This window comes from Cyprinus carpio, unplaced genomic scaffold (assembly GCF_018340385.1).
Source record: "Cyprinus carpio isolate SPL01 unplaced genomic scaffold, ASM1834038v1 S000000001, whole genome shotgun sequence".
NCBI classification, from domain to species: Eukaryota; Metazoa; Chordata; class Actinopteri; order Cypriniformes; family Cyprinidae; genus Cyprinus; species Cyprinus carpio.
The window spans coordinates 1234656-1249010 of NW_024872754.1; the positions used below are offsets into that span (position 1 = coordinate 1234656).

A 14355-nucleotide genomic window follows, 5' to 3' on the forward strand; every position below is an offset into this window, starting at 1 on the left:
AGCAGCGAGACTTTTTTTAATTGTTACTGTTATTGTTACGGAATAAGACATAATTCACCTCAATAAGACCGCTGAGAGGAATAAGATTTGGATTACTTCAGAAAGAAGAAGGAAGCGGCTTGACCCAGCAGAGATAAACACGAGTAAGTTTTTTTTATTATTAAACTACTTGTGTTAGTTTTCATATAACTTGTACACATTTTACTAGTTAGACTTTTTCCAGAATATAATTCCTGACTAAATGTATAATAATAAGGTGAAACATTATGAAGTTTCATTTACATCATCTCAATGTTTCACGATGCCAGGATGTTTTTTTATTTTTATGTTCTATAACATAGACAGCTCTGGTGTAAATATTTTTTAATGTGTTGTACCCCGTCATTGGTGTTTGCAATCGTATGAGGTAAAAAAAAAATATATATATTGTATCAAGTAAGCTCTAAATATCACTGACAATAAATGTGCTATGTGGTAATCGTGTTCTTTTTTCCTATAAATTACTAATAGTATCAGTGACCATCACAATAATGTTAATATGCAGTTTTATTTGCGTAAAACAGCATGCGTACTTTTTTTTTTTATTTCGGAGAAATAATAACCTGTTGCAAAGCGAGCCAATGCAAATAAGCAGCCCACTCAGGAACCTGGAACACAGCTAAGACCAAGCAAGGCACACACTCCCATTTCTTCAACGTCTCTTCAAAAAATGATGTCCTTCAGAGCACATAAACAATATACATTTTGGAAATGCCAGGTATGTGATGTTCATTTATAAAATTTAAACATGACACATGAGCCTTGCATTTATTTGATCCAAAATACAGAAAGTTGCATTTGCCTAAAGCAGTAATATTGTGAAATATTTTTACTATTTAAAATAACTGCTTTCTATTTGAAGATATTTTAAAATTTAATTTATTCCTGTGATCAAAGCTAAATTTTCAGCATCATCACTCCAGTCTTACTCCAAGTGTAACAATATACACTATACCATTTTAAAAAGCTGGGAGTCATATATATATATATATATATATATAATATATATATATATATCTATATATATATATATATATATGTGTGTATGTATGTGTGGGGGTACTATATATTTATTTTTATAGTATGTAGTGGTGTATATATATATATGTGATATGTGTGGTATATAGTATGTATATATATATATATATTATCTATATGTATATATTTTATATCCACACCCATACCCATATTATATATTTTATATATATATATATATATTATAATACACATACATATATACACACATACCATATATATATTATATAACCTGATAATATTATATATAGAGATTATATACCACCATACTAATCTCATATATGTATGTGTGTAATATCGTATGGTGGTATATAGATTAGGATATATATATATATATATATATATGTTATATATATATATGATGTTATATGTGTGTATGTGTGTATCATATATATATATATATATATATATATATATATATATAGATATATATATATAACACAGTGCCGTGGCCAAAAGTTTTGAGAATTGAGGCATAAATATTAGTTTTCAAAAAGTTTGGCTGACTAAATGCTTTTAGATGGTTTGTTTCAGTGTCTAACCGCCGGCCTGTCTGTTCCCCGGATGTACTGAAAATATTAATTACCATGTTAACTTCATCTACGTGTTTCAAAGACGGTTTTATCGACAAGTTACATGACAATTTATGCAATAGGCCGTATTGCAGTGTTTGGCCCTGGTCCTTTTCAGGACCAGTCTGCAATTCGACTGGGCATGCTCTCAATCAACTTCTGGGCCAAATCCCTGACTGATAGCAACCCATGGGGTGGTTATAAACTTCTTGGAGTTGGTGTCAGGAATAAGTGGGTTGTTTGTTTGTCACCCGCCTCTTGAGGGATTGACCACAAGTTCTCAATGGGATTAAGATCTGGGGAGTTTTTCCAGGCCCAGGAACCCAAAATGTTCAAACATTCTGGCCTTCCCCGAGCCACTAGTTATCACTTTTGCCTTATGGCACGGTGCGCCCATGGTGCTGCTGAAATGCATTGTTCTTTCACCAAACTGTTTGTTGGGTTTGTTGGAAGAAGTTGCTGTTGTGGAGGGAGTTTTGTGGTACCATTCTTTATTCATGGCTGTGTTTTTTGGGCAGAATTGTGAGTGAGCCCACTCCTTGGATGAGAAGCAACCCCACCACATGAATGGTGTCAGGATGCTTTACTGTTGGCATGACACAGGACTGATGGTACGCGCGCTCACCTTTTCTTCTCCGGACAAGCCTTTTTTCCAGATGCGCCCCAAAACAATCGGACAGGGGCTTCATCTGAGAATATGACTTTGCACCCAGTCCTCAGCAGTCCATTCAACTATACTTTCTGCAGAAGATCAAGCTGTCCCTGATGTTTTTTTTGGAGAGAAGTGGCTTCTTTGCTGCCCTTATTGACACCAGCCCATCTTCCCAAAAGTATTTCGCCTCACTGTGCGTAGCAGAGCACTCACACCTGCACTGCTGCCATTCCTGAGCAAGCTCTGCACTGGTGGCACTCCGATCCCGCAGCTGAATCTCGTTAGGAGACGATCCTGGCGCTTGAGTTGACCCTTTCTTGGACGCCATGAAGCCTTCTTTACAAGAATTGAACCTCTTTTCCTTGAAGTTCTTGATCAACCTATAAAATTGTTTGATTTAGGTGCGGCAATCTTAGTAGCCACAATATCCTTTGCCTGTGAAGCCATTGATTATGCAACGCAATGATGGCTGCATGCGTTTCTTTGCAGGTCAACCACAGTTAACAATGAAGAGAACAATGATTTCAAGCATCACCCTCCTTTGAACATGTCAAGTCTGCCATTCTAACCCAATCAGCCTGACATAATGATCTCACGCTTGTGCTAGTCAACATTCTCACCTGAGGTAACAATGATGATTACTGAACTGATCTCAGCAGGTCCTTTAATGACAGCAATGAAATACAGCGGAAAGATTTTTTTGGGATTAAGTTAATTTTCATGGCAAATAAGGACTATGCAATTCATTTGATCACTCTCACTAACATTCTGGAGGTATATGCAAATTGCTATTATGTAAAAAACTTAAGCAGCAACTTTTCAATTTCCAATATTTATGTAATTCTCAAAACTTTTGCCCACGACTGGTATATATATTTATATATATATATATAGATTATATATCAGTATATATATAGTATATATATATATATAATATATATATATACAAACTTTATTTAGCACACAAGTGATGATAAATACAATAATCATGTTAGAAATATGCTGTTCTTTCAATTAATATAAAATAAATAATAATCTCTTCAAAATAAATAATAATAAATGTTTTTTTGAGTAGCAAATCAAAATATTAGAATGATTTCTGAAAGATTGTGTGATGATGCTAAATGATGAGTAATGATGCTAAAAATTCAGCTTTGAAAGTCAGCTTTGATTGGCAGGGTTGCTAAGGATAAACTGTTAACTGCACTCGCAAGTAAATCGCAAATTATTTTGGGGATAATTAAATATATTCCTAAATAAACTACAAACATAAAAATATATACATTTATTTTGTCGCTCACATTCTTTCTTGTAACTTTCCTCTCGGTCACACACCTGACTGAAAGGCTCATTATGCAGCTCATTATGTGGGTCTTTGTCTTCTCAAGGTGGTGAATCACACAAATCTTCATGATAGTTGACGCCCCTACTCGCATATGCCCTTTTGAAACAAAGTGTCTTAGAAATTTTAAATATTAATCTATTGTTTTCTCTGAGTGAGTAAACAAGATGATTTTCACATGATTTTGAAGCAAAAATTCTAGGCTTGACAGTCTTGTGAACAAATGTTCTATATGTGTTTTACGACCTTATTTCAGTGACTTCAAAATTGTATTTTTTTCTCTACCCCACCGCATAAACGTTGTTTTCTCAAAAACACAATCATGTACATACATGCTATTTACATATTATTGTAGCCCAGTTTGTACTGATTACAGTTTTATAGACTTTAGCCATGTATCTATTTATAAGCAACTGAAAAAAGCACAAAAGTCAGGGGATGTCAAAACTTCTCCAGGCCCCCAAAACCCCCTAGACCTCAGAGGGTTAAAGAGGACCTATTATACATTTACATGGTGTTTGAACTTTAATGAGTCCACAGTTTGTGTAAATAACCACCCTATAAACTGAGCCACTGAGGATGCAGTGGATTCTTTTCAATTGTGTGCCAAGAAATTAGCTAAATTTTTATGTTTGTGTGAACCATTGTACATTGGACTGCTTTGCAAATGTAGTGGGTTGTCTTCTGAGTTGTGTGTCGATAATAAAAGAGACCTTACACCATGATGTGGCTTTCTCAGTTTCTGTATTAATGTATAAAAGACACCATCAGATAGCAGGAGAATATCTGGTTTAGCCGTGCCTCTCATCGCAATGACATCCCGTGCAAGAGAGCGTTATAGCATACAATAACTATTATAGAAACAAATACAATAATAATGGGAAAAGAAAATACAGGAAAAGAAAACAAATACTATAATGACCCATTTACATACCTGTATCAAAGTATAACAGACACCATCCGTGCCTGTCAATCATTGCATACTGTTACAATTTATATTCATATGACGGGAAATACATTCAAAACTCTCATGGATCATTAAAGGTAAACAGATACAACTACACACAATCATAAACGTGTAACTCACAACACCGGTAAAACAGAGTTAAAGGTTCTACCCAAGTATGCATCGTCATATAACGAAACTCATCAGCATCCAGCACGTGTAGTAGTGGCCATTACACAAATTCATGTTTCAGTAAACATACTCTTACAACGTTTAAACTTGGAGTACTAATCTCTTAATAAAGAAAAGTTAACAAAAAAAACAAACACGTTTTGTGCAGAAAATCCATAAACAGTAAGCAATTAACCATATTTGACCACTTTTTCAAGAAGCTGTTAAAAACATTCCTCTCATCGCAATGATATCTCGCGAAAGAGAGAGGGCTCCCAGAAATTACATCAGCTCTACCCTCACACTTACACACGACATAACTTACGAGAACAGTGATTCCTGAACATTTTATATAGATTAACAATTTCATACAAAGAGAAAAGCAAAACCAATAACAAAGAAATACAAATTATAAATGTATTAAGAAATATAAAAATAACACAACAGTATTGTGCTTGTGATAACATGCCCATTCATTCAAGTTTTTTCCTTATAAAATTTTAAAATAAAAGCCTCTGGCATTAGTGCCATTAGTTAATAATAACAATTTCAATAAACTAGTGCAGGGGTGGTGAACATTGGTCCTGGAGAGCCGCAGCGCTGCAGAGTTTTTCTTCAACCCTAATTAAAACTCACCTGCCTGTAGCTTTCTAGTTACCCTTCAAACCTTGATTCGCTTGTTCAGCTGTGTTTGATTAGGGTTGAAGCAAAACTCTGCAGGGCTGCTGCTCTCCAGGACAGACATTCGCCACCCCTAAAATAGTGTAACAATATTATACCTGCCACACAAGTACACACAGGATTTTCAGAAAAGTTGCTTCTCAAAGATGGATCAATACCAGCTCTTCGTGGTCCACCTTCATATCCATAACACAAGTATCGCAGTTTATAAAGTATGTTTGCAAAAGCCTTTCTGAATATGCTTATGTGGCTAAAGTTGTCATTGTCTCTTACTGTATTCACAGAGACAAGAGCTTGTGATTTTTAACCCCAAAATGCTCACTGCCTATAAAATTCAGAAGCACAATTTTATTACTTCTTAAAAAATAAAACTAACCACATAGCTCATCAATACAGTCAGAGACAGTGGTAACTTAAGCCACATGAACTATACAGCGTGCTAACAAGCACATTCACAAAATATAACATGCGATACTTACATGTTCTGAATACGAAGTTGGACAAACAGTTGGTACTGATCCATCTTTGACAATTCTACTCGCTTTGCAGGGGGCAGGTGTAAGGGTTTTACTGTGGTGCGAATTCTCATGTGGACTTCTAAGGTTTCCATGTTGAGTAAAACTCTCTAAATGCTGTTGCCAGGTGTAAGGCTTCTATTCTGTGTGAATTCATGTGTGCCTGTTTAAGTTTCCTTTTTGAGTGAAACTACATCTACACTTTATTGGCATGAGTAAGACTTTTCTCTATGTCCAAGTGTTAAGGCTTCATTTATGACCGAAACTTTTTCCACACTGCTGGCAAGTGAAGGGAGTCTCTCCAGTGTGATTTCTCATGTGGACTTTGAGGTTCCATGTTGAACAAAACTTTTTCCAGTGTTGGCAGGTGTAAGGTTTCTCTCCTGTGTGAATTCTCAAGTGGTGGCTAAGGCTTCCATAATGACTGAAACTTTTTCCACAATGTTGGCATGTGAAGGGACTCTCTCCAGTGTGTACTCTCATGTGGTCTTCAAGGTTCCAATGTTGAGAAAAACATTTTCCACACTGTTGGCAGGTGTAAGGCTTCTATCCAGTGTGAATTCTCATGTGGTGGCTAAGGTTTCCTTGATGACGGAAACTTTTTCCACATTGTTGGCAGGTGAAGGGACTCTCTCCATTGTGTATTCTCATGTGGACTTTAAGGTTTGAAGGCTGAGCAAAACTTTTTCCACATTGTTGGCAGGTGAAGGGACTCTCTCCATTGTGTATTCTCATGTGGACTTTAAGGTTTGAAGGCTGAGCAAAACTTTTTCCACACTGTTGGCAGGTGAAGGGACTCTCTCCATTGTGTATTCTCATGTGGACTTTAAGGTTTGAAGGCTGAGCAAAACTTTTTCCACAATGTTGGCATGTGAAGGGACTCTCTCCAGTGTGTACTCTCATGTGGTCTTCAAGGTTCCAATGTTGAGAAAAACATTTTCCACACTGTTGGCAGGTGTAAGGCTTCTATCCAGTGTGAATTCTCATGTGGTGGCTAAGGTTTCCTTGATGACGGAAACTTTTTCCACAGTGTTGGCAGGTGAAGGGAATCTCTCCATTGTGTATTCTCATGTGGACTTTAAGGTTTGCATGCTGAGCAAAACTTTTTCCACAGTGTTGGCAGGTGTATGGCTTTTCTCCAGTGTGAATTTTTATATGCCTGTCACGACTTCCTTTATAAGTGAAACTTTTTCCACAGTGTTGGCAACTGAAAGGGGTCTCCGCAATGTGAATTCTCATGTGCTGGCTAAGGCTTCCTTGATGACGGAAACTTTTTCCACATTGTTGGCAGGTGTAAGGCTTCTCTCCTCTGTGAATTCTCATGTGATGGCTAAGGTTTCCTTGATGACAGAAACTTTTTCCACACTGTTTGCAGGTGTAAGGCTTCTCTCCTGTGTGAATTCTCATGTGGTTTCTAAGGTTTCCTTGATGACGGAAACTTTTTCCACATTGTTGGCAGGTGTAAGGCTTTTCTCCAGTGTGAATTTTTATATGCCTGTCAAGACTTACTTTATAAGTGAAACTTTTTCCACATTGTTGGCAGGTGTACGGCTTTTCTCCAGTGTGAATTTTTATATGCCTGTTAAGACTTCCTTTATAAGTGAAACTTTTTCCACAATGTTGGCATCTGAAAGGGGTTTCCCCAATGTGGACTTTAAGGTTTCCTTGTTGATCATAACTCTTTCCAGACCGAAGGCAAATGAAATGACTTCTAGTTTTTCCAGTCTTTTGAGCTTTTTTTTGTGTGGAAATCTTTTCAGCATGTGAACACCTAAAATATTTGTTTCCAGCTGTGAAATCATGCAGATTCACATATTGATCTTTCTCTTCAATGTTACTGAGTACTTCTTTCTCTTTTTTCAACACCAGGTCTAAGGTAAAAAAAAAAAAAAAAAAAAAGTTATCCCCAGTTTAATGGCACAATACAACAAACATCAAAACATTTAGGTAATGCATCAAAATCAACAACGCATACAGTATGCTTGATCCTCTACCAGAGGTGTCCAAACCTGCTCTGAAGGGACACTGTCCTACTTGTCCCAATAAACCTGCCAGAAATTCTCAACTCAGGCCCTTGAAACCCCCTTTCCTTCAGAGTTTAGCTCCGACCCTAATCAAACACACCTGAACATGCTAATCAAGGTCTTCTGTATTATTTGAAAGCTGAAGGTAGAAAGCTCTATTTGAAAGCTTGAGTTTGCAGAAAAGTGGACCTTGAGGGCTAGAGTTGAAACACGCTGCTCTTTCTTTAGGCAACCCTCTACATTGTGAGTAAATCATTCGCATATGCAACTAAAACTTCACTCTGGGCGACTAAATTATGTCTTATATTAACCAATGACTAATAATTTCTTAGATTTTACTCGCCAGTGTGTGAGTTGGAGGCTAAGTATAAGTTTAGCACAAATATATTTTTACTCGCTGAACACTCAGACTGAGCGCTTCAGAGTTTCATTCTCAGTCAAGCAATCTGTGATATTTCTCAATTCATCTCAATGGATGTGCAGCATACCTGTATTTGACATACCGTGAACTGTAGACTTACATACATGCAGAATTGATGCGCTACATGTAAACAATATTATTTGTTGTATTTTCCAGTCAAAATATGGAGTTCCTTTGGATTATTTCAGCTTTTAAGAACTGCCGCTTTCTTTGGTAGTGGGCGGACCTAATGCACAAACGGCAATCTCATTGGCTGGTGCTCACCTATTATCGCATCTGTTTTGATTTCAGTGAATCAGTTCAAACAAACGCACACAACCTTATTAATATTCATGAATCCAGCAGCTCATCTTATCAGTATTATTGTTCATTTTTTACCTTTATTTATTTATTTTTTAACAGAAACACTAAATGACCAAAAAAAGCACCACAACCAGTAAATTCTGTTAAAATGTCTATGCATTCATACATGGTTACCAAATTTTAATTATAATTACTAAAGTTCTATCATTAAATAAAACTTGATTATCATAATATCATATTATAATGCTTGACTGACTGATGTTAAGAGTGTACTTTCAGATATTTAAAAAGCTGGCAGTTAAACCCTTTATTAAAAAAAAAACACCCAGGAGATATAGTTAATTATAGACTTCTCAATTAGGAAAGCTAATAAATAATCACTGATCCATTAATGGACAAAAAATAATAATAATCCAAAGAAAACTGAAACTGTGGAAATGGTCAAAAAAAAAATAATGATACGCACGAGCAAGACATTTAAATTAGATGTTGTGCTTTGGGGAAAGCAAAAATCAAACATATGAGTTCTGGCAGGTCACGTTAATCAATCTCGCATCAGCTGACTCTCAGCTGATCCCCATCAACCTATTGGATACGACACCTACCTAATCATCCATATATAAGGTCCTTCGGTTTGTATGTACAGGTATATTATGTGCAAATTTTAAGTGTACTATGTGTGTTAGATAAATAAGTGTATGTATGTATAAATAGTGTTGTGTGTTCCACAGTTATTGTCAAGTGTCCATTAGATGGATTGCCTGAGGGAAGAAACTGTTCCTGTGTCTGGTCATTCTGGTGCTCAGAACTCTGTAGCGTCAACCAGATGGCAACAGTTTAAAGAGGAAGTGTGCTGGATGTGAGGGGTCCAGAGTGATTTTGCCAGCCCTTTTGCTCACTCTGGATAAGTACAGTTCTTGAACAGAAGGAAGGGTTGCACCGATGATTCGCTCAACAGTCCGGACTACCCTCTGTAGTCTTCTGAGGTCAGATTTGTTAGCTGAGCTGAACCAGACAATTACTGAAGAGCAGAGGACAGATTCAATGATGGCGGAGTAGAACTGTTTCAGCAGTTCTTGTGGTAGGTTGAATTTCCTCAGCTGGCGAAGGAAGTACAACATCTGCTGGGCCTTTTTCACAATGGAGTCAATGTGAATGTCCCACTTCAGGTCCTGAGAGATTGTGGTGCCCAGGTACCTGAAAGACTCCACTGCAGTCACAGTGCTGTTCATGATGGTGAGTGGGGGGAGTGCAGGGGGGTTTCTCCTGAAGTCCACTATCATCTCCACTGTTTTGAGTGTGTTAAGCTCCAGGTTGTTGAGACTGCACCAGATAGCCAGCTCTTTAACCTCCTGTCTGTAAGCTGACTTGTCACCGTCCTGAATGAGGCAGATGAGTGTGGTGTTGTCAGCAAACTTCAGGAGCTTGACAGAGGGGTCATTAGATGTGCAGTCGTTGGTGTAGAGGGAGAAGAGCAGTGGGGAGAGAACGCAGCCCTAAGGAGCTCCAGTGCTAGTTATACAGGTGCTGGATGTGTATTTTCCCAGCCTCACTAGCTGCTGCCTGTTTGTCAGGAAGCTGTTGATCCACTGACAGATGGAGGTGGGCATGGAGAGCTGAGTTAGTTTGGGCAGGAGAAAGTTGGGGATGATAGTGTTAAAGGCCGAGCTGAAGTCCACAAACAGCATCCTCACATAAGTCCCTGGTCTGTCTAGATGTTGCGGAACATCCACAGACTTGTTTGCTCTGTAGGCAAACTGAAGAGGATCCAGCAAGGGTCCAGTAATGTCCTTCAGGTGGGCCACCACCAGTTTTTCAAATGACTTCATGACTATAGATGTTAGAGCCACAGGCCTGTAGCCATTTATTCCTGTAATTCTGGATTTCTTTGGGATGGGGATGATGGTGGAGCGTTTGAAGCATGAAGGGACTTCGCACAGCTCCAGTGATCTGTTGAAGATCTGTGTGAAGATGGGGGCAAGCTGGTCATCACAGGATTTCAGACAGACTGATGTACAATCAGTCTGTGCCTGGTGCTTTCTTTCTCTTCTGCTTCCGGAAGACCTGGCACACCTCATCTTCACTGATCTGAATTGCAGGTGTGGGGGAGAGGGGGGTTGCTGGAGGTATGAATGGTGAGGGCGGTTGTGTGGAGAGGTGTTCAGGGCAGGTGATGGGTGTTCTTTCAAACCTGCAGTAAAACTCGTTCAGATCGTCTGCCAGTTGTTGATTCTCCACAGTGCTGGGAGTCGCTGGAAATGAACTGAGTCCTTATTTTTTCTGAATAATTCCTCTTTGCCACTCTGATCTCCTTTTCCAGTGTGTATTTAGCCTGTTTATACAAGAAATTGTCCCCCTTCCTGTAAGCATCTTCTTTTGCCTGACAGAGCTGTCTGAGTTTTTTGCAGTGAACCACGGGGGGTTGCAGGGGTAAGTTAGATGAGTCCTGGTAGGAATACAGATATCTTCACAGAAACTGATATAAGATGTTACAATCTCTGTTAGTTCATCCAGATCGGTGGCAGCAGCTTCAAAAACACTCCAATCAGTGAGGTCAAAACAAGATTGTAAATCCTGCTCTGCTTCATTAGTCCATCTTTTTACAGTCCTTAATACAGGTTTAGCCGATTTTAGTTTCTGCCTGTAGGTCGGTATAAAATGAACCAAACAGTGATAAGAGTGCCCCAAAGCTGCCCGTGGAACAGATTGATATGCATCCTTTATTGTGGTGTAACTACTACTACTACTACTACGGCCGTTCATGTCAAGTACGACGAACTGCTTCCCGTCTTGAGCGTCTCTCTTCCAGAAATGATTTGTAAGCCTCCTGAGAAACCCTGCGGCCGTTTTTAATTTCTGTGTGCCAGTTGGGTCTGTCATTTGCAAGTGCCTCCCAGTTGTCCAAGTTGATGGAGAAGGCCTGAAGATCCCTCTTAATGATGTCTTTAAAACGTAGATGGGGGCGACCATGTTTGCGGGGGGCGTTTGCCAGCTCGCCATATAACAAGATTTTTGGGAGGCGGGTGTCATTCATTCGATAAATATGCCCAGTCCAGCGGAGGTGGCGTTCACAAAGGATGGTGTACAGGTCACTGGAACCAGTTCTCTCAAGTATGACAGAGTTTGGCACATGGTCCTTCCAGCATACACCCAGTATGGAGCGAAGGCAGCGAAAATGGAAGGCGTTGAGGCGATGTTCGAGCCTCCTGTATGTTGTCCATGTCTCGCTTGCATATAGTAAGGTGCTAATTACACATGCATGGTATACACAGACTTTGAGGAGCAATGAGAGGTACTTGTTGTGCCAGACACGCTTGCTCAATTTTCCAAACACTGATGATGCCCTCCCAATGCGCATGTCAAGCTCTGCATCAAGGTTATTGTTGTTTGATACTGTGGAGCCCAGGTAGGTGAATTTGTCTACCACAGATAGACATATGTTGTTAATGTATACTGTAGGGTTCAAGGTTGCAGGTTGTGCAAGGATAACTGTCTTTTTAAGACTAATCTGCAAACCAAACTCTAGACATGCAGTGGAAAAAGATGAGCAGAGTAGTTGTAGATCTGCCTCTGAGTGGGCAACAAAGGCAGCATCATCAGCATAAAGCAGCTCACGTACCAGAACATGGCGTACTTTACTCTTCGCCCGCAGCCGGGCCAGATTGAACAGTTTTCCTGAGCTGCGGGTGTGTAGAAGGATACCTGAGTCATCAGGAAAGGCACGGCGTAGTAAGGCAGAGAAGAAAATTCCAAAGAGGGTAGGAGCAAGGACACATCCCTGTTTTACCCCACACCTTATCTTGAACTCTTCAGAGCGAGTGCCTTCAGACTGTACGGTTGCCTTCATGCCCTCATGAAACTCAGTAACCACCTTCAGTAACTTTGGAGGGCAGCCAAGTCTTTGTAGGATGAGGAAAAGTCTAGAACGACTAACGTAGTCAAAGGCCTTGGTCAAGTCAACAAACACCAAGAACAGAGGTTTATGCTGTTCGATACACTTTTCCTGTAGTTGACGAACACAGAACACCATGTCTGCTATGGAGCGGCTAGCACGAAACCCACACTGGCTTTCAGGGAGGATACGGTCAGCAAGAATTTGTAGACGTGGTAGAATAGTACGAGCAAATATCTTGCCAGCAAGACTGAGCAGAGATATTCCTCTGAAGTTGTTACAGTCTGCACGGTCCCCCTTGTTCTTGTAAATGGTGATGATGTTGGCATCTCTAAGGTCATCTGGGAGATATCCACTGTTCCAGCACATCACAACCAGATGATGTAGGACAGAGGCAAGAACATCACCACCTGCCTTATAAGCCTCAGGGGGGAGACCGTCAGCTCCAGGAGACTTGTTATTTTTCAGTGCTTTAATTGCAGATTTGACTTCCTCAATGGTAATATCTGCATCCAGATCAGACATAGGGGAGAGTTCAGGAACAGCAGCAGTTATTGCCAGTGTGTTGGCTGTGACAGTCTGAGCGTAGAGAAGGCTGTAATGCTCTGCCCATCTCGCCAATTGAGATTATAAATCAGTCAGAAGTTAACCTGATAGGGAGCAGAGTGGAGAGGATTTTTTAGGGACTGGGCCCAAGGCTTCTTTCAGACCTTCAAAGACTCCTCGGATGTTTCCAATGGATGCACTTGACTCAATACGATCACACAGTGTGCTCCAATAAGCCTGCATGGCTATGCGAGTGACCTGTTGTACATTGCAGGTAGGAGCAGGCTGGCATGGGTTTTGAACCAGTCAGGCTAGGATCTGGATCGCTTTCCAAAGATGGAGAATGCAGCCTTTGTGGTAACAGAGTGGAAGTGCTGCCAGGCAGCCGATATGTCTATATGAGGAGGTGATAAGACAAAGCTGGAAGCAAGTAGCTCCTGGAACGCATGCTGCAACACAGGAGCATGGGTTGTAGAAACATCCAGATGAGGAGTAGGCTTGGGCCTGGCATAATGAAACTTGCTTGGTACCATCCTTAGTTTGCAACGTAGAAGAGCGTGATCAGTGTCACAATCTGCTGAGTGCAGTGATCGGCAGTGTGTTACTTCCTTCAAATGCTCACGCTTCACCAGTACATGGTCAAGTTGGTGCCAGCGCTTAGAACGTGGATGACGCCAGGTGACCTTGGAGGAGCTTGAGCCCTGAAAGAATGAAGAGGGGACACAAAGTTTGTGGGTGCTACAAAGTTCCAGTAAGCGCTGACCGTTATCATTCATGTTGCCATATCCATGGTTTCCCAGAATGTCAGGCCATGCACTAGAGTTAGCACCCACTCGGGCATTAAAGTCACCAAGGATCATCAAACGTTCAGTTGAGGGGGTCTTCTGAACAATGGCGCTAAGTTGATTGTAAAATGATTCCTTTACATCTAAATCAGAAGTTAGTGTACGGGTGTAAGTGGCTATGATTGTAACTGGGCCACAGTTTGTGTGCAGGCGCAGTGAGGAGAGACGTGAGGAGATGGGCACAGGTTTTTCCACTGAGGACAGAAGCTTGTTTTGGATTGCAAATCCAACACCGTGCATTGGTCTGTCACCGTTTGGGTATTCGTTCCAGAATAAAGTATAGTTTTTTTCCCGGACAGAGCCAACACCGGTCAGCCAGGTTTCACTCAGGGCAGCGATGGAGATGTTAAGTCGGAGTAGTTCTGCATCAA

At 40.1% G+C, this 14355-nt stretch overlaps 1 pseudogene; it reads right to left on the minus strand.

Annotated features, from left to right (window-relative positions):
• Window positions 1-5828: 5828 nt before the first annotated feature.
• LOC122142542 lies at window positions 5829-8743 on the minus strand (annotated as a pseudogene).
• Window positions 8744-14355: the final 5612 nt, after the last annotated feature.